Source organism: Balaenoptera musculus, chromosome X (assembly GCF_009873245.2).
Source record: "Balaenoptera musculus isolate JJ_BM4_2016_0621 chromosome X, mBalMus1.pri.v3, whole genome shotgun sequence".
NCBI classification, from domain to species: Eukaryota; Metazoa; Chordata; class Mammalia; order Artiodactyla; family Balaenopteridae; genus Balaenoptera; species Balaenoptera musculus.
In genome coordinates, this window is record NC_045806.1 from 25,340,792 (window position 1) to 25,362,899 (window position 22,108).

Below are 22,108 nucleotides of genomic sequence, written 5' to 3' on the forward strand. Positions count from 1 at the left end.
CCCATACCTAGGCAGACAGAAAATGAACTATCCATATGAAAGAGAAGAATCAAAGTGGCCCTAGGCTTGTAGAACTGAGGAATTGCCGAGGTAGGGAGGGAGGCACTGTACTGAAACAAAGGGATTAAGAAACAGTCCATATTTTGAATGGTGCTGACAGCCTCCCCCCACCCTTCTATGTTCTTCTAGGAGGACACTAGTCAGGAGCTTAGAGGTTTCTTATCTGGGGAAAACTCTGCAGCCAAAGAGAAAAGACCTGCAAACGAAAGGACTAAAGTCCAATTTTCAATCATACCACCATACACACAGAGCTTTCATTCTGTCAGCCAAGAGTTACAGTGTATTTGAGGAAAGCTCACAATGTAAAAGACGGAGATTTTTTTTTTAAACATACAGATAAAAAGAACTCTGAGGAAACAAAGACTGTTCAGGAAGATGAAAGCTTAAAAAAATTATAATGAATATTCCCCACTACATTAAAGAAGCAATTTATAACATCCAGGATACTATAAAAATGGACATTCAGGGAACTCATAAGAACTTTTGAAAGATTAAAATATTATAGCACAAATCTTCCAGAGTGTAGAACAAATTATCAAAGAGAGGAGAAGATCTTTTTTCAAAAGGAGATCAGTACAGGAGGTCTAATTGGAATTTTAAAGACCTGGGGAAAATGGAGAAAAAATAGAGAAGAGGAACTTATAAAATAAGTAATATAAGAAAGTTTTTCTTAATTGATAAACTTAATTTTCCATATTTAAAGGGTTCAATGGGTGATCAGCAGAAGGCATTCAAGATTATTCATATCAAGGCATGTCTGCCAAAAGTTTTAGAACACCAAGGGTAAAGATTCTAAAAACTTTCCAAAAGGGAGTGGAGAAAGGTCATATACAATGTCATGGGAATCAGAATACATTGGACTTCTCAAGAGCAATATTTGAAGCCAAAAGTCAACTAAGTAATGTCTTCCAAATTTTGAGGAAAAATTACTAATTACTTTCTACCTACAATTCTTTATATAGCCAATTAATCAGTTAACCTACAAGAACAGATGTATAGAGGTTTTCAGAAGTACAAGATCTTAAAAATATATCTTTAATATACCCTTTCACAAGAAGGTCCTAGAGGACATATTTTGCCAAAATGTGTGAATAAACCAACAAAGAACGGTTAAGAATCAGAGAACAGGGTACACATGGAGAGGAGAGGGGAGGACAGGAGAGGAGAGGAGAGGAAACCTCTGGAGAGAAATATATTGCTGACAAGTAATAGAGAAAACAGAAAAATGAAAACATGAAAGAAAATGATTTTCAGTTAAGGAAGCCAATAGGAATTTAGGTGATGTACATATAAGTGGAACGCTCCCAGAAAAGCAAACCACTCAAGATCTCTGAACACTTGCTGTATGTTTCGGCCTTCTCTGTTTCTTCTTGACATGCCCTTTCTCCATCTTCATTGTTGCTACACTAGTCCTTAAAAGACCCAACTCAAGATGTCATCTTTGCCAAAATGTAGGGGAGTATCTCTATGTCCTTGGTTAAGGAAAGCTTTCTTAACATAGATACAAAATACAGCCATAAAAATAGAAGGTAAAATCTGACCACATTATAATTTTAAACTCTTGTGAAGCAAAAAAATTTCATAAACAAGTTTAAGAAGAAGGTGACAAAATGGAAAATTGCATTTCCATTGGTTATCATGATAAAAACTTGGTACATAAAATATATCAAGAATTCCAAGTCAAAAAGAAAGGTACACAATAAAATAAATTCATGCAAAAATGGTCAAAGTTATAGCATATAATTCACAGATGAAAAAATCCAAATATGAGAGGATGGGCAACTTCACTTTTATTAGTGCAGAACAAATTAAAACAATGATGAGTTATCCTTTTAACCCATCAGATTAATTTTAAAATGTAATTAGAAAATCTGGTTATCAGTTGTTGGGGAAAATTGTTGGGAAAAATGTGTGAAAAAAATTATACCCTCAGATGCTGCTAGTGGAAGTATAAATTGGTGCAACCATTTTGGGGAACTATTTGGCAGTAGCCCATAAAATTGTAAAACTGTATGCTAGGATTAATATATATATTTTTTGTTGCATAGCATATAACAGCAAAAAATTAGGAACAATATGTCAAAAGGGAACACCATAACTAAAATATATAATACAGAATACTAAACAGCAAGGGAAAGAGATAAACTAGATTTCTCTATATATCAACATCAGTAGATACCCAGAACATAAACTTCAGATGTGAATAGAAGATTCCAGAATGTTATACACAAAGATAGATGGATAGAGTGACTGATTGATATTTATATAATAGTAATTGATAAGTTCAATTAAATACAGCCCAAAATTATAATAGTGGTTGCTTCTGATAATTGGGAAAGGGAGTCCTGGTCATGGTTTGAGGGGAATTAAGCTGTTTTAGTAATGTCTTATTTCTTTAAAAATAATTTGAAGCAAGTATGACAGATGTTAAAGTTGATAGATCTGGATTGGGGTGAGGTATATGTATATTTTAAGAAATATTATTCTTTGTATTTTAATGAGATTTTTTTCTCAGAATAAAGACAGAATGATGCCTTTTCCATGAAGCCTTCCTTGATCTCTAAGCCAAACATCATCTCTGTCACTCCTGTCTCTGTAGCTCTTATGAGTTATGCTATTCTGCTTATTGGGTTTGTCTCTTACATAAATTGAAAAACTCCTTATTGAAAAAATGGTGTCTTGTTCCTTTTTGAATCCGTCCACAACACCTGGACAGATAGCTGATACATAGTTAACACCCAATAAGACTTTATTAAACAGAACAGAGAAAAAATAGGTTGGTTTACATAGAAATACTTGCCTCGCTTTAGGTGACGCTAGAAAATTTTTAAATTTTCAACTTTTCTGTATTTCTCTTTGCATAATGGACCTATGTTTTCTGCCAACTTCAATTGACATTCTTTCAAAATAGATCTCTAATAAAAGTGAAATTACAGTGTTTTATGTTCATATGTTCCTTAGCATGTTGAAGATTCTCCAGACAGTGATTACCAAAACAAACCTAGGCTAGCATGGTGATTAAAAGCATCTGCTTCAGTTTTTCCTTTCTCAGAAATACGTATTCTTTTTCCTAATGCTGGGTTCTAGACTGTTGAATGGGATGTGGCATTTTTCTCTGTTACTTCTTTGTGTCACTTTGGCTCTGTTGACCACTTTAGTAATGTTAACTTCTGCCTGTCAACACCAATTAACAATTTTTTTTAACATATACTGGGTCCACAACAGAATTTGTTTCCTGCTGTTCATTTAGAGTCTACTTGTTAAGCAAAGCTTGAATACAATATGGCATTTGCTTTGCAGTTTTTTTTTTATAATTTCAAGTTTCAAGGCTTCAGTTTTTCCACTCTCATAAATAAAACATAACGCTTTTATTTTTTTCAAAGTTATCAGAGTTTTTGCAGTTGAACAATGCCCAACTTGCAAATGAATACTTTTGAAAATACATATGGTGGATATATAAGTACATATGTGAATTCATTTGGCTCCAATGTGAATTTATTAAATGTGCTATGCCGAGTTATCTTTTATCAAAAGAACTGTTAGTAAGTGAAGATATCAAGTGCGCTTCCTCATACATACATAAAATGCTAAATTCAGGTTTTAATGCTGGCTTTTAAAGTGACTTTTTTGCCTGCTACTTATACTAAAAGGATGCCTTTATTCTTGAAAGTGAAATGTGTTTTTAAAGAATACTTTTCTTAATTTTTTTAGATTCCTTTTGTTGTTGTTTTCAGCTTTCTCTGCTGTTTCAGACTTAGGACCGGATATGCCCGACTGCAATGGCCCCCTCAACCATTATCTGGCTTTCCTTTGAGACAGTACTTTGCACAGAGTGTGTTTTCTTAGCTGGTTGACTCCTGTGATTGCTGGACTATATGTGCTGTGCGATGTGTCTCACAATTGGATCTGACTAGTGATCCTGGCACTTTGAAAGTGTTCTTTTCAGGTACCTTTTCACCCGTACACACAAAAGATGTGCTGATGATAGCACTGACTTTTCAGAGTGATCTTTTCATCATAATTAACATTAAAAAAATTCCCTGAGTTGAAATATACAATCCCGCGTGGCTTTGATGCTTCTGTAGTTAAGAAGGGCAGGAATAGCCTTGGGGAACACTTGCTGAATTGGCAGCATAAAGCAAGTCACATGTACCTCCAGATGAGCAGAAAAACAAGCTGATTTCATTCATTTTACCCCCCTATATTACATGGACTGGCTGGTCATTTACTTATGTTGTCACAACTGACCCTTAAAGACAATTAATCCGGCTAAAATTCAAGTGCTTTATACCCATAGTATGAGGTATGCTTCTGAGGTGGCTAGGGTTTTAAGGCAGGAGCTATATTATAGGTGCCTGGCATTTTGCAGGCTCTTATGAGCACACTCTTAGGCATTCAGGTATTAGAAGGGTTTTGGAAATCCTGCTCAGCCCCTGGCATCTTTTCAACCCTCTCTCGATCTCTAGTCCAGCTGTTCAATTAAAAGAAATGAAGTTGAAGAGGCATCAGTGTAGCTCCAGCTGGTGCTATGGAGGTTGGCATTATGCTACCAGATAATGCACGCATTCTTTTTACTCATGTGGAAGGCTGCCTTGCTGTGTATTTCTCAGGCTGTCAGAAAGATTGATTCTTGAAATATTTTGAAAAAATGCTAAGTACTAGCTACTTTGGGTATTTACCCAGGGGCATTGCAGCTGCCTGACATTGCTGCGTGACAGCTGAGCAGTGATCGGTGCTATTTCTCTGATTTGTTTGTCTTTGTCAGCATCTGAGAGGAAGGAGGTTCAAACCCAGAGTGGGGCCCTCCTCCCCCAGTGATCTCATCCAGGCCATGGCTTTAAATATTCTCTGACTTGCTAATGACTCCCAAATTCATTTCTTTGGCCCTGATGTCATCCGTGAATCTCAGACTCATACATCCAGCTGCCTGCTAAATAGCTCAGATTTGATGTTTAAGAGGTATCTCAAAGTTAAAATGAACAAAACCAAGCTCCTGATCTGTCCATCCATATGCAGCCCCAGTTGCTCCTCCCACCATCTTCCCACAGCAGTAAATGGAAACTCCTTTCTTGGAGTAACTCCAGCCAACACCTTGCAATCAGCCTTGAATCTCCCTAACCCTTTACCTCGTGTCCCGCATTCCAAGGATCTACCTTGGAAGTAGAGTCAGTACATGAACACTTCTCTGCCTCTGCCACTGCTGCCTTAATCCAAACCAACAAATCTCATCTGGACTATTGTGATTGCCTCCTACCATGTCAACCTGCTCCCCCATCCCAACAGTGGATTTTCCCACAGCCGCAAAAGTGAACCCTAAAACACGAGTTCGATCATGTTACTCTCTTCTCAGAAATCACCAGTGACTTTCAATCCCTAGGTCCAAACGAAACGTGCAAAGCCGTAAGTGATCTGGCTCTCTGGTATTTCTCTAACTTCACACCCTTCTGCTCTTAGCTCATTTCTTCAACTCGTTCGCCTGTGTACACAATGGCCTCTTCACTACTCCTCACATATTCCAGGCATGGTCCCGCCTAAGTGTTTTTGAAATTGCTCTTCTCGTCACCTGGAATGCTCTTCTCCTGGATATTTACATGGCCTCTATCATCACTTCCTTTAGGTTTCCACTCAAATGTCTCTTTATCAGTAAGATCTTCCCTCACCAGCCTTTATAAAAGACAGCACTGCTCTCAATTCTCTTACCTTGCTATATTTTCTTATTTGCCTCTATAATCTCCCTGTGTCTTTCCCCTCTGCATGCAGGCTTTGTTTCGTTCACTGCCAGTTCTCCAGCACTAAGAACAGTGCCTGGTGCACAGAGGTCTTCAGTGAGTATGTGCACAAAGCACACCCATCGGACTATTCGTTCTACCTCAATCTCCACCAGCTGTAAAATAGTACTTAGAGTACCTGGTTCTTTTTTTGTTTTCATGAGCATAGCTCTGCGATATCTTAGCTCTTCAGTAGAAAAGCCCATTCAAATCCAAGCCCTCACGGAGCTCATCTCTCCATCTCTGACTTGACTAGTCTGTGCTCTGGAAACTGGGCTGTGAAAAGCAGGTACTGCTGCGTCTTGCATTCCTTGGATTGCCTAGCACTTAGTACCAGAGTGATAAAGCCTGCATAACAAAGGTTTTTCCAATGACTTAAAATCATGATAAAGAAAAGACGCTTTCTGTATCTTGGGGAACAACTTGAAAGTTCACAAACACTTCAGTGCTACCAATTTCCTAGACTTGCCATTTGCTTCCATCCACTTCTCAAATAACCATGGTGTCTGCAATTCATCTTCTGTGTCCACAACAAGCAACTCGCCTTTCCTCTTCCTCCTTGTCTTTTTGCTTTAACGAGAAAGAAGACTTCCTACTCTTCTTTTGTCTTAAAAACTTGTCCTAAGATTTCAACATTCCATTTTATGATTTACATTGCCAGGAAGTTTCCTAGTTCTTTGTGGGTGCAGGAACCATGAAATTCAACATCAGTGTTTGTCATAACACTTTGCAAAAGCCTTCATAGTCAGTGATATCTGTCAGCTTGGGTTTTAGCCTTTTTCAAATATCTTTGACATTATGAATACCTGTCTTTTTAATTAGAAATACAAACCTGATTAGTAATTTTTTTTTAAGAGGACCAGACACTATACTTCTCTGATCGTGTGGGACTGGATATCAACTAAGGCACAGCTTTCCAACTGATGTGCAGTGACACATGGCTGTGCCCCAAATGCATTTCAGGTGTGCTAAGATACCAACTCCTATAAGCTCTTCAGGGCAGCTGGAGCCCCTAGACCAATCACTTCTGACCACAAGATTTTTTACCCCAGGGTGCCCTACAAAAATAATTTCCAAATGTGTCATGGCATGAGAAAGCTTGAGAGTAATTCTAGTCCATCACTGCATAAAAGAACTTTCTGCAGTAACAGAAATGTTGCAGATCTGCCTGTCCAATAAGGTAACCACAAGACACATGTGGTTATTGAGCTCTTGAAATGTGGCTAGTGTGACTCAAGCTAGTGGTTACTATATTGGATAGTGCAGCTCGAATATAAACTCTAAACTATATAATCTATTAGGAACCAAAGATGAAAAATAAGCACAATTTAGCAATTTATCAGGCTCAACAAATATTAATTTGAAGTGTTAACAACCCATTGTGGGACCAGCGGGCACAAATTAAATTAATAGAGCACTAGCTTGAGAATACAGGCATGAAAGCAGACCTAATCTTTTAATGTGGCTAACATAGTTGGATATTTGCTGGCTGTGTTCTCTAGCTGTGTTCTCTTGTTGTCTTCTTTTTCTTTGATAATGTGGTGATGTGTGGCAAATGACAGTGTCATTGCCTGAAAGTGGCTTCAAAGTCATACCTGCAGGCCTTACCTTATTGAGTTCAGGTCAATTGTGGCATTTACATTGTTCTTCTAATGGGGCCTGGAGCAATCTAATAATTTGCCTTTAGGTCCTACAGACCATGTGGTGTTTACCATCCACCTCTCCATCTTAAATGAGCTGACAGTCATTGATGAGGCCAGTGCTGTGTTTAGCAATGCTTTTATGCTAGGTTAATCAGTATGGAATTAACTATTGCTTGCAGCCATTGCCTTTGAAGCATTGTTTAATCCAAGCAAGAGCATTCTGGAGTATGTAGATGTATGAATCAAAATTCACAACCTAATTCCAATTTACAGTGAGGAAAAACAGTTTAGATAATCTATTGTTTATTTATAAATTAATCCTAGGAGATGATTAATAACTGGCCTTCACCCCATGATTCCTATATTTGTTAATTCTTTCAATAAAATGTTTTTGGAGGTGCCTATTTGCCCATATTTCTCAAAATGACTCTCTTCTCAGGTACGTTTTATCCTTACTTCTGGAGGTCTTCAAATCCGTAATATTAGTGTTAATGCACACTAGCAGTTATGAAGCACATTTTCTGTGTTAGGCCTAATATCAGCTACCCTCATGAGGTAGCTCATTTAAACTTCACGACAAACCTTTAAAAGATCAATTTCTTCAAGAAATATATTTTATATCTACCTTATAGATGAGGAAGCTGAGTTTCAAACATGTGAAGCAATTTTCATAAAAATTTTATAATGGAACAAAGCCAAGGTTGGAACCTAGGACTTCCTGACTCTAAATAAAGCCTTTGACTTTTCCATTGCAGATACAGAAGACAAAGAGGTCTATTAAAGGAGTCTATTAACTATTAACCTTGTACTCCTTGAAACACGCTTTATGGCTTCCTTGTTTGACTTCTTGATTTCCATTCCTTGTCTGCATTGTGCTGTCATCTTACTTCCTATGTCATGGTGCCTTCTCATACCAATAGAAAACCAATTATTTGCCAAGTGTGTGAGAGGGAGCATGGTGGACAGGGAAAGTCTTGGTCTTTCTGGGCAGTCTAGTTCAAGTACAGTTATCTACTCTACCTATTACATGTTCCTCATCTGTGAATCTCTCTCTGATTAATATCCTATTTCTTCCATCCCTTAACTTAGAACTGTGATATCACCCATAGCCAGGAATACAGAGTTCATCTTTTTATTAAATAGGGTCTTTCATTTGTTGTTGTGTTACTGGTCATGTATCTTCAACCAGAGTGTAAATTACTTGCATGTATCTTGTTCTGTACTTACTTGGCCTTGCCCTATGGCACCAACCCAAATGCTAGGCTAATAACTGGCATACAGTGATTACACACTGTTGACTGAGTGATTATCTTCATCTTTACATTATAAGTGGACAAAAAGAGACATCATAAAATTAAAATTCATTCCTCAGAGATGAGAAACATAGCTGGATATACTAACTCCTGGTCATAAATCACTCAAACAAGGATGACATATTTCTCATATAACTATACAAATAGTTGGTACTTATTATTTTTTAAAGGGTACTAATAGTTATTTTCTGGATTCATGTAGTGTATTTTCTAGATGAGTAAGTTTTCTAAACTAACTGAAGCTTGTCTCAGCCATCGAAAATGTATTTTTAATGAACAGTTTTTAATGTAAATCTTCAGAAAAAAGGAGCATACAATTACTGCCTTTTAAAATAGAATGCATGAAATACAGTTAAGTTTTTCCTTAAGTCATTCTACCTAAGTTTTTTGAGCATCCACTATATTCTACCTGTTATAGAAGACACTAAAAACATTAGGGACATGAAGGTTAAAAAAAATTTTTTTTTAACCACCATAATCCCTGTTCTCAGGGAGTTTACACTTTCAAGAGGAAGTCAGATGTGTAGAAGGAAAAGTTACAACCCAGCCTCTTAAAGGTTAGATAGACGTGAGGAAACTTTAGCCTGAGAGTTGATACCTGTGGTAGTTATGGAAGGTGAGTTAGGATTTAAGAAGGAGCAATATGACGTTCCAGAATGAGCATAGGAGGCACGTTCCAAAAGAATCTAAGAGAATGGTGAACTGGGAAAATGGTAGACTGTTCAGTGTGCTTGATGCAGAGCAGTCTGAGGCTAGTTCTAGACTAAAGGAGCATAAAAAATTCACATGGGATCATGTTACTTGCCTCCTTACAAACCTCCATTGATCCCATATCAATTACTGAATTAAAGTCTTAACTTGTTAAAGTATCTAAGAAATGTAAGCAAGCCCAGCCCAGATGAGCAAAGCCACATGTTTGACCGGGAATTGACCACAGATGCATGAGTGAGCTGAGCAAAGATCATTCCAGCTTGGGCGAGATCCACTGAACCCCGCAGGTGTCTCATGGACTCACGAAAAATAATAAATGGCCACTATTTTAAGCTACTAAGATTTAGGGTAATTTGTAACTCAGTAATATTTAGCTGATAAATTGTATTAGTGCTTTTTTCCTAAAGTAAAATGCCTTTGCTCTATTTATTATAAACAAAGAAATGGGAAGACGTATAGAAACGAATTTTGCTGAGCAAATAGCGCTGTGGTATTGCTTTGAGCTGGCATAGATACAGTTCAATTTCATTTCATTTCTTGTTATAAACTTGGCTCAAAATTGCTCATTTATACTTCACTATATGGACATATGTAGATACATGCACATATTCATGCTATATATAACATTCAAAAAATTTACCAAACCAAACCCTAAAGTTTTCATATCCGTGATATTTTTGAAAAACTGTTTTTATTTTGGATAATTTCAAGCATAATGGACACAAAACTAGAGTAGCATAATGAAATTCCATGTACCCATCACTCAGTTACAGTAATTATCAACATCCTGTGGATGTTGTTGTTTGTAACAGGCTTTTGTTTTGGTACTCGTTTTCTTTTCGAAGATATGAGTCGTGTTCAACGCAACTAAGAACAAATTTGCAGTTTGTTCCTGCACTGCTGAAAAGAAAATTCTTAAAATGACTAACCCCAGTTTGTTGCCAAGTAACCCTTAGCTATGCACTGATAGCAAAAGTAATATAACAGCATTAGCAGCATAATTAGATTTTAATAGCAAGTTTTATTTAAAGAGTGCCTGATCTTATTGCTCATAGACATGCTTTTCTTTCTTGGATTTCTTTTTTTTTTGGTGGTAATCACATTTTTAATGACTTGTGATAGACTTTCCTTTTATGAAACAACAGAAAACTGCCATAGGAGCTCTTTAGTAAGTGTTTAGACGTTGTTGAAGCTGCTTAAAATCCTTGTAGATAGGAGGTTATTATTTGATAAATAACTGTTTTTATAAAATGATTTCTGCAAAAAAGATTAATTCCCAACAGTGTTATTTGAATGAATGATACCAATCTAAACAGGAAAAAGTGATGATTATGCAGCCGAGTAAGTTATAGCTGAATAAATGAATGAATGGAAATTTAGGTTTCTGTTTTTTCACTGTAACCAGAATAGAGAAAATAAAATGCTTTTCCTTCAGTCTGCCTTCCAGATGGATTTCTTGGGAAGCAAGGAAGTATGATATGAAAGGAGGGAGGGAGGGAGAAGAGAAGGAAGAAAAGAAGGAAAGGAAGATGGGAGGGAGGGTAAACAGAAAGGGAAGAAAGAAGGGAAGAAAAAGGAAGAAAGGGGTGGAAGGAGAGAGGCTAATTATCTGTAGGCATATTTCTTTAAGCAGTCATGTCATTAAATATCACAAGCAGCCTGTAACTTAGTATACAGTATTTATATTACTATTATATTGGAATTTTGGGGTTCCAACTGTACAGAAATTAGATTTGATTCAAAGACTATCAGAGGAAACTGTGCTATCTCCCAGTGCAACCTTATCATTGACAGAGGTCAAGAAAGTTAAAGCAAGTGCAGAAGTTGAATATATCAATATTTGACAAATCTACTGTTACTGTCCCATAAGAAGCTGACCACCAGTGAAATTTAATTCATCGAGAAGAATGCAATTCAGTAATAGTAGAATTGTTTGTTTAATTTATGTTTCCACATTTTATGCAAAAGTGATGTTATTTTTTTTTACAGGATATGGGTGGTTATAAAGTCACTCTAAAGGAAGTCTCTAATATTTTATATAATTGCTACAAAAATTTAAAAATTTTAGTTCATATATATAAACCTTGGATTTCAATGGAGAATATGCTTTTGAAGGTTCATTTTCTCTTTGGTAACAATTTTAATGGGATTTCTAGAATGCTTCCCCTTATTTTGGTCCACTGTCATAATGAGAGCCTCAAATTGTATGTCATCATCAAGTTCTGTATTCATTAAAGGGTTCTGCTTATGAGAGCCGATGACAGACGTAATCCTCTCTTCTAATCTTCAGAAATCAGTGTCAGGCTTATTCAAATTCTACAGTAAAAGCTTCATGATTGTGAAATACAGTTGAGTCCTAACACAGACCTTTCCGTCTCTCTGTTTCCAAAATCCATCAAAATATTTTTCCCCAAGTCTTCCCCATATCATCAGAAACCCCAGGAAAAAAATAAGGTGTCTAATAGAAACTACATTAGAAATCACAAATGTTGGAAAGTAGACTACAGAAATGGAAAGCATGTGACCATTAAAATCAAATGACATAGGTTCAGATCTTGGCATCTGTCCTCACTGGCTGTTGGTTTGGGGAGAAGCTTCTGGATTTTTTCATTGTAGCAAATGGACGATCAAATGAAATAATGTAACTGCACACCCCAAAATAGTGTGTTAATTTTTCCTACACATATGCTTATTTGCAATTTTACATTTATGTTCTTGTGTCTTAAAAGCCTTAAATTTATGCTGAGAGTTCCAGCTTACCTGTCAATTTAATAGTTTGTGAATGAAATTAAGCAAAGTATGCTATGTTAGCTTTTAATGATAAATTGAGATATTACATGGGCTACTTTGTTTTTAATCTCTGGCTAGATCCCTTGAATACTTACTGCCACTTACCAAAAAAAATGTATATATAATATATATGTATATATATATATATTTTTTAGACTACCTTCTGTTGGTAAATATGTGTTCAGTGATTGCAAACAACTTTCAAATTAAGTGAAGTATAATAGTACAACATTAGGAAGATTTTGCTGTGAAATAATTATGTAATATTTTATCACCTAAATGTTTTATAATAGGTTTGAATTATTTCTGCAGTTCTGGGATGCCTCCAGTACTCTGCATTAGATGGTTTATTCTATGTCTTTAGAGAAGAACCTCTTATTTTTTAGTTGTTTGGGTAGGGACGAGAGGCCTTGGTGGTGGTCATTCTCGCTATAAGGGTTTGGAAGGAGGAAGAGGTTACTCATTCTTTATATGGACTCTCACATTAATTCTCCTCATTTTGGCCTCCCGTCTCTCCCTTGTACCCTGTCAGACATACCTGACCTTTCTGTGTGCTAAGCCTATGCAGACTTTCATACACCCTTCATGGCTCTCTTGATTGCTGTGGTCCACTCTACGGTGACCCAGACTACAGCTTCCTCCATCCTGTTTCATCAATCCTCATGTTTTCAATAGCTTTCTGTCTACTAGAAAATTAAAGTCTCATCCAATTCAGGCTTGAAATATAGGTAATACAACCGCTTTAAATATACGGTTATCATCAGGCAGGGCTTCTCAAGCTCGGCATTACTGATATCTGGCACAGGATAATTATTGTGAGGGGCTTTTGTGTGCACTGTAGGATGTTTAGCAGCATCCCTTGTCAAATAGCACCCCCCTCGCCAGTTGTGACAACCCCAGTTGAAAACCACTGTCAGAGAGCCATACCAGTGAGTAATCGTGCAAGATACTATAACATGAAGAAAAAGCCAAGAGGTGTGAATATCTTCTACATTGAAGTATGATATAAATAAACCAACCCAATACAATTTGGAAGGACATTAAAGTACATTACACTATACTAGGGAAATGTGATGTCTTACTGTGATATTCCAAGCCAAGCAGAGAATAAAATATTTTCTGACTTTCAGTAGTAACATGGTGCCTTTTGTGTATTCCACAATTTCCCTTAATAAGCATTTCCAGACAGCCTGGGATTTATTATTTTCGTTTCTTGAGGGCCTTTTATCTACTAATATAAAAAGAAAAAAATGATATGATAATTTTGCTTACTTTCTCATTACTAGGGAAGAGATACTTTCCCTCATAGGACATATAATTTTTTGGAATTGACTATTGTCCCTAGAAGCTAATTGGTGACCGTTAATTCCTTCTTTGCCTGTCAACAGAAGTGAAAACAGTAGCGGGCATGCTCACCTACTTGATTATAGGTATTATATCAATCAGCATTCTTTTCCTAGGGTTCATCATAATTTCTGCAGATAATTATGTATTGTTTCCTTTTTCTCACCACTTTTTTGCTTTAGCTTTGACTACACACAGATTTATTTAAGATGGTTGAAATCAGTCATGCAGTCAGAATTTATCCCCACAGCAGTTGTGCAAAATTCAATGCAGCAGTTGTTTTAAAAATAAGAATTAAAAATATTAAACCACCTTTATTTATTCTGTCTACCTATGCTCTCTTTTGTTTGCCCTTCATATTCTTCTCAGCTCATTAGGTCAGAATCAGGGTGTAGTGGGTGACTGAATGAGTTCTAGAATCTAGACCATGAGTCTGGATGCAGCAAGCAGGGCTGCAGACAATGGAAGCTGGGAAGCAGGTCTTAAGAGACAACCGTAGAAGGTGGCAAGTGAGTAGAAAACCTGAGCCCTAACATTAGCTCCATGTTAGTTAACTTTTCCTATATTCTTAAGTGATTCTATTTTAAAAACAAGTATTGAATGAATATAATCTTTTCATTGTTTATGTTACCTGGGAGGTTTTTCAAGATAATGGGAAGTGATGAAATATAAATTCTAGAATGTCTTTGTTAGTACTTCACAATTAATATTTTTAAATAAGAAAAAACTAAATTATATATGATGATATTAAATTTGCTGATTGAATATGTGCCACATATCATTGAACCAAGGGAATACTAGAGAGTCGTTCTTAGTATCTTGACTAAGCATGCTTCTGATTCTATTAGTCAAAAATAAGTTTGGTGGTATACATATTTTTTTATGAATGGTGTTAAAGCAAAGGATAGTAGAGGTTAGCCAAAGTTTATCTCATGATAAATGAATATGGCATTAGCCTGAAACATGAAACTTTTTTTTTTAGACCATTTTCTCAGTCCTCTGGGAGACCAGAGGAGAAGATGAGTCGTCAGCCAGTGGCTTGGTTTTTCAAAATATAAATCATTGATCAGTAGTAAAATTCTCTAGCCTCTATGGATAATTGGAGGTGACTGAATTGATTTATAAAAACGTGTCTCTTGATTCCTACTATCTTATAAAACTGCCCCTCTTGTACTGCCCCCGTATCATTAAGTAGCACTGCCCTTCATGTGTTTGCTCAAGTGCATAACTGGGGATCCCCCTTAACTCCTAGATTTTCATTTACATTCCATATCAAATCCATCAGTAAATTTTGTTAGTTCTACCTACCAAATAGGTATTTAAAGGAAAAAATCCTACCATTTCCAGCAGCAGCACTAATGTATCATCACCATTTGGTGTACTGCTTCAATACCCTCCTTACTGGCCTTCTGCCTCCACACTACTCCGTCCTCCTAGACGTGAACACCAAGGTGCCAGAGTGATACTTTTGGCATATAAATGTTACCAGAAGCTCTCTCCACAAGTCTCCAGTGCATTCTCATTAGGTTTAGAGTAAAACCCAAGTCTTTTCCGTGTTCTACAAGGCCGTGCCTGAATCGGCCCATGACTATCTCTGAACTCATTGCCGCTCTTTCCTTTTGTCAAGATAGCTATAATGATCTGTGCCTTCCCTCAAACATGCCAAGTGCACTCCCATTTCATGGTCTTTGCACCTTCCTCTGCCTGCCATAATCTTCCTCCAGGTATTTCCATGGCTGGTTCCCTCCTTTCACAGAGATCTGTTTCAAAGATCTTCAAAGCAAACTTTCCTGACATTCCTTTAAAATAGCACCTGCACTAGCTGCTTTGTTTTCTTTTTCTTTTTTTATAAATTATTTATTTTATTTATTTACTTTTGGCTGCGTTGGGTCTTCGTTGCTGCACGTGGGCTTTCTCTAGTTGCTGCGAGCAGGGGCTACTCTTCGTTGCGGCGCGCGGGCTTCTCACTGCAGTGGCTTCTCTTGTTGCGGAGCACGGGCTGTAGGGGCGCGGGCTTCAGTAGTTGTGGCACATGGGCTCAGTAGTTGTGGCTCGCGGGCTCTAGAGCACAGGCTCAGTAGTTGTGGCGCATGGGCTTAGTTGCTCCGTGGCATGTGGGATCTTCCCGGACCAGGGCTCGAACCCATGTCCCCTGCATTGGCAGGTGGATTCTTAACCACTGCGCCACCAGGGAAGTCACAGATGCTATATATTCTACAGTACTTAGAACTACCTGATATTATGTTATGCATATATTCGTTTACATGTATAGTTTCCATCTCCCTCTCTGGAATGCAAGCTCCATGAGAGCAGGAGTTGTGTCTGTCTGGTTCACTGTTATACCCTCTAGTAGCTAGAAAAATTCCTGGCAAAGAGAAGATGTTTTAAAAATATTTGTTGAAATGAACGAATGAACATATTTTTTAATTTGCATTATAAGCTACACTTATCAAACTATATGAATAAAATATTAAGTATCAAAGCTAGTCAAATTAATTTTTGATTTTCCTGAATACATGCATTTTGATAGATTATATTAAGAGTTACATCCTTGGGAGTATTTGCTTTATCACTTTGACATGACTCCTAGATCAAGGTTATCATGTATATGGTGTTAGTTTGTTCATAAACCGCTTTCCCTGCACTCTCTCCTCAGTTGATTTGCCACTCCTTCCTCTTTGAGGCTTCTGAGGCTCCATGGCTCCACAATTACCATAATTGTTTGCAACAGAAAGGAGAAATTTTGCCAATCCCAATGCATTAGAGATAAGTGAAAAGTTAAGCACCTCTCTTCCCCCAAATGGCTTCACCTACTATACACTGATACTTTCTCCCATCCATTCATTTTTTTTCTCCCAAGGAACATGAGGTTTTATCTACTTGCTATATATCTCATGAGTGCTATGCTCCACTATTAAGAACTAATGTTAAAACATTCCAGACCAAAGAAAGCAGAACTGAAATCCCATTTTGAGTCATTGAAGCTCTATGAGTAATTCACATTCCGTTGACTTGCTAGGACAATAGGCAGTTGGTTGTCAATCTTATAAGTTAAAAAAAAGTACATGCAGACAGCAAAACAAACCAAAAATCTCCATTGTAAAATGGCGTGTGTTGGTGGGATTGCCACAGAGCGTGTTTTATAGTCAGCTGAATAAATCTGTGAGTATTGTTTTGTGATCAGATTTAGCTGGTAGATTTAAATAGGGTCATAAGGAAATTACCTCTGAGTATAGCACTCATCACAATGCATCATATATGCGTTCTCATCTCATACATTCTTATGTATAACTTCATGCCTTATTGGTCATTTTATTTCTAATATAGTACTTATTATTTGCAGGTACTTCGTAAAGGCTCTTGAAATTGACTCGTGGAGTTATATTTTAATTATGTATCTAGGTTGTAAGCTCTGTGAGGGTTAAAAGCTGTGTTTTGTTTACCTTTGTTTGAGTCCTTTACAATCCCAGTACCTTGCTTGCATATCTAAAAGTCTTCAAAATGCTCTTGTTGAATTGTGTTTTTGAAGGATGGACCAGTTCTCCTGCTATGGAAACTAATGTAGGAAATATTAATGATTCTTAAATTCAGGATTTAAATGCCTTTTGAACGCTTATCTAAATATCCAGTTCATTATTTTACAAACAGTATTTTTTTTTCTTCTCAGGCTACAAAGAATGCTAAATGCTATTGTCCCAAACTTCGATGGATATCATTAGAACAGATGTATTTTCCATCTAATATATCCAGGCATTTAATCTGTTATCCTATTTAATCCTCACACCAAGCCATAAGGGGAAAATGTCACATTTTTTATATAAGGAGACTGAGACTCATAGAGTTTAAGTAACTTCTCCAACTTGCCAAACCAACCAGGTCTAACTTCTAACAGTCAGAATTTATTAGACCCATGTCTCCCTGAAAACTATGTGTATTATCTTTCTTACCTTACCATAATGCTTCTAAGAAACAAAGCAGAGAAGGCACTACTTAAAATACATTTTGAAAAGTATCTATGATTTTGAAAGAACAGATTTTGTGGTAGGACAATTTTAAGTATCCAAGAAATATTAATTATTCTCAAGAGTATTTGAGGGACTAAAATTAAATTTTAGAGGGATGTCAGAACAAAGGTACACTCATCCTAAATATCTCATATTTCTCTTCTCTTTAAGAACATTAGAAAAATTCGAGAATACTGGCCTCATTGCCCTGGTCTCTTGTCACTTTTGCTTTGGAAAATTGGATCCTCTTTTTCACTATTCCATAACCCAAGTGTACATGGCATGGGGAAAAAAGAGAGAGACTTCATCTCTTCATAATTATTTAGGGAACGTTAACATAGGAATTATTCCTATACACAACTGTGTGTATACCGCCTTCCAGATGTTTCTCTAACTAGCAGCTGGTAAGCAAAACAAACGTCCTTTAAATTGTTCCTTCTACTCTGAAGAACGGTTTTGTCGATTGGGACATATTAATAACTCTGTAAAAGATTTTTATTTTAAAATAAAAATAAAGATTTTTAATTTCAAAGTAAAAACACTTTAAAAATAACTATGTTATCTTTAATGTTGTCAATGGGATATTCTGAAGAATAAAATGAGAGATTGAAAATATTTTTGTTGGTGGATTCATAGAAATATTTCAATGCATAGGTAGCCAGAGAAACATCTCTACTATAATTGTTGTGTATTTTTTTTGTAGACAAAATGTGATTAGGATTTAAAATCAGCCTGTGCTTCATGTCACTACTGTCAGACTTGCTTTATTTTTTCAATGATTTCAGCTTAGTGAGTGTGTGTGTGTGTGTGTGTGTGTGTGTGTGTGTGTGAATGAGAGAGAGAGAGAGAGACAGAGAGAGACAGAGAGAGAGAGACAGAGAGAGAGAAGGAAAGAAAGGGTCCCAAAAGGCAAGATGTTCTCTTGACAATAAAATGTTAGTTGGTCTAGTCATGGTCTAATGCTTATTACTTTGCTTTTTATTGTAACTAATTTGTTTGAGTTCCTTCCAGTCGTACTTTTGCCCATGCAGAAAATGAAGAGGGCTTTGTGTTTGTGTGTTCATTTGGTTTGGTCATTACCATTCCTGCATTTGTTTGCCAGTTCTGTCTTCTGTCAATTCGATTCAACTAATATTTGTTAAACACCATAAAGTGTCAGAAACATTCAAATAATGGATAATTCAGCACATGTCTTTTCTTTGTGGCAGCACAATTGGTCACCCTCAAATGACTGTGGAGCTATATCTTAGCTTTAATGGTCACCCCATTTCACAGTCATGTGTCAAATCTGTAGTCAGCTGTTGTGTTCTCTGATAGTTTCAGTTCACTTTTATCAAAGACAAGTGAATCATACAAGAAACATGCCTCAACAATATCCCTCTAGAGCATAATATCAGAACTTAGAGATGACAGATTGCACAGTACGAGTGCTCTGCTGTAGGTTATAGTCACTTATTTGCATGTTTTTGCTCTCCTAACAGATTGCTCACACCTTGAGGGGAAACATTGCACAGGGCTAGTAGTTGCTTGACAGAACTGGGAGGCAAAGATCTAGCAAGGACTCTAGCTTGAATTTGCTCTGTTACCTTTGGCAAACCAGTTGTGCTTTTTACACCTCGGATCTTTGACCTCTAACACAAGGGAGTTGAATTATAGATTTGTCTGGGTATATTCCCAGGAGCGGGGTTGCTGGGTCATAGGGTAACTCTATTTTTAGTTTTCTTAGGAACCTCCATACTGTGTTCCACAGTGGCTATACCAACTTACATTCCCACCAACAGTGTAGGAGGGTTCCCTTTTCTCCACACCCTCTCCAGCATTTGTTATTTGTAGACTTTTTAATGATGGCCATTATTCACTGACCAGTGTGAGGTGGTGCCTCATTGTAGTTTTGATTTGCATTTCTCTAATTATTAAAAAGATACATGCACCCCTATGTTCATAGCAGCACTGTTCACAGTAGCCAAAACATGGAAACAACCTATATGCCCATTGACAGATGAATGGATAAAGAAGATGTGGTACATATATACAATTGAATACTACTCAGCCATAAAAAAGAATGAAATAATGCCATTTGCAGCAACATGGATGCAACTAGAGATTATCATACTAAGTGAAGTAAGTCAGAAAGAGAAAGACGAATCCCATATGATATCACTTGTATGTGGAATCTAAAATATGACATAAATGAACCTATGTACAAAACAGAAACAGACTCATAGACAGAGAACAGACCTGTGGTTGCCAAGGGGGAGGTGGGGAGGGAGAGGGATGGACTGGGAGTTTGGGGCTGGTAGATGCAAACTGTTACATTTAGAATGGATAAACAACAAGGTCCTACTGTAAAGCACGGGAACTATGCTCAATATCCTGTGATAAACCATAATGGAATAGAATATTTTAAAAAGGGTGTATATATGTGTATAACTGAGTCACTTTGTACATCAGAGACTGGCACTACATTGTAAATCAACTATACTTCAATAAAAAAAGAAAAAAATGTAAAAAAAAAGAGTAAAAAATTAAATAAATAAAACAAGGGAGTTGAATCAGCCCAGAATTTTTCACTATTGCCATTATTTTTTAACTTCTGATTACCGTAAGATGTAAAGGCAGAAACCAAAGATATTCCAAAGCCACTATCACAATACCTAGCACATTATAGTGTCCAATATGCATCAGTTGAGTTGAATTGGATTTGGGGGGTTAAAATCTTGGACGGAATACTGATGTATAAGTAAAAGCAGAGCTACTTATATCAAGAGAGGGGTAGGCAGTACAACAAGGTATGGAGTCAAGGCCCTCGGTCCACCCCTTATCTGTATCTGCATTTCACCTGCCCAGAGGGGCACTGTGGAAACCATAGGGCTTTAGGGAACACAATTTAAAAATCAAAGAACTTAATAAGCTTATAATTTTTTCTGGCTTGAACACTCTTGATTCCTCTGTGAACTTGGAGTTGTCCCATGAGGATAATATGGAAGGATCTTAAGGATGTAACATTATGCCATGGGGTGGGTGGTGTGTTGGGGTGGAGAACCACACAACCGTTTTATATTTCTGAACAAATGTCCTACCTATGGATTTTATTATCTTTCTCTACAGATATTTTCTTTTATTATAAATTAGTGTGGGATGTGTTTGAACAGGGAACATTTTTCTCAGCTGCTTTCTATAACTGTTGAATTGTCTGCTTGTGACTCTGCAATCACAAGCTTTTATAAACGGAGTTAATTTACTGAAGAAACAGGTTATTTTGATGCCATATTGCTTTTGAAGTTACCTGAAATCATTTGATAACCAGAGCCTAGGAAATGTGGCTCTTTGACCTATTAATGGTGAACTGCTTTGCCAACATTTAGTGACTAACCTACTTATTTAGCTATTAGGAGAATAAAAATCTGTTAAGATCACTTTAGGCAAGACATACAAGTATTCGAGGTTAATCAGAGTGATGTCAAATCTTTGAGAAGAATTTCAAAGTGATTTATCTCATCTTATTACCCCAACTTTCGTTTCCCCTTCCTTCCCATCCCTGTGTTAAATGTTAATGAAGATGAATGAATAATGCATTCAATTAGTTATGAACAAAAGCTACTGATCCTATGTGAGGTTGGTCTTCCAAACCAGGACTCTTAAAACTCATTCCTGTTTTTCGGAGCTGGGATGCATCATCCGTTTGCACTGACTGTGTTTTCTGTTAACGAGAGATAGAGGTGAGCTGCCAAAGCAGATTGAATTCTTGAATCCTCTGGTGATGAGGATTTGTGGCCATCTCCGGGCACTGCTGTCTAGATCAGCCTTCTGGTTATCAACCAAACTGGCATGTCCTCCTGGCAAGGAAGGAAGCCCTCAAAGCAAAATCATTTAATTTTTCAATCAATTTCAGCAACCCTTAATTGATCATTTCTGCACTTCTTACAGAGTGGAAGTTGCAGTGACAGATTTCACAGGGACCTGGGCATTTCAGTCAGAGAGGGTGAGGAGGGAGTCTTTAATGAAGGATCACTGACTATTTGTCTAAAGTCCAGATAGTCTAGTTAGCTAGGAATGAAGTATGCAATGGGAAACCTATCTTCAAGATGCTTAATAGCCAACTCTTAGATCTGTACACTGATCATTGATAAATTGATAAGTGCACAGAGCAGTAATGTGTAGAAGCTAAAAATCAAAGGCAGTATATCATGCAAATTAGCAATAAGTACTATAAAATGTCATGGATAATAGTAATAAGGGGTTCTGACTAAATGAAAAGTATTACTTAAAATATAACTTGGTGAAAAATATATACTTTTATGCATGTTTGAATATGCAGCTTGTATTTGTAGTAATGTAATGCCACATTGCTGCCTCATTTATAGGAGATGTATGTGAGAAATAATCTAATTCCTAAATTATGGGTTTTGAGGCAATGTGATCCAGGGTAGGGAAACTAGGAATGGGATTAAGAAGAAAGAGGCAGTATTATGCCC

At 36.9% G+C, this 22,108-nt stretch overlaps 1 protein-coding gene across 1 annotated transcript in view; it reads left to right on the forward strand.

The window, feature by feature from the left end:
• IL1RAPL1 (interleukin 1 receptor accessory protein like 1) overlaps nucleotides 1-22,108 on the forward strand; it is a 1,287,591-nt gene that overhangs the window by 980,203 nt on the left and 285,280 nt on the right. The gene's annotated exons all lie outside the window — the stretch shown is intronic.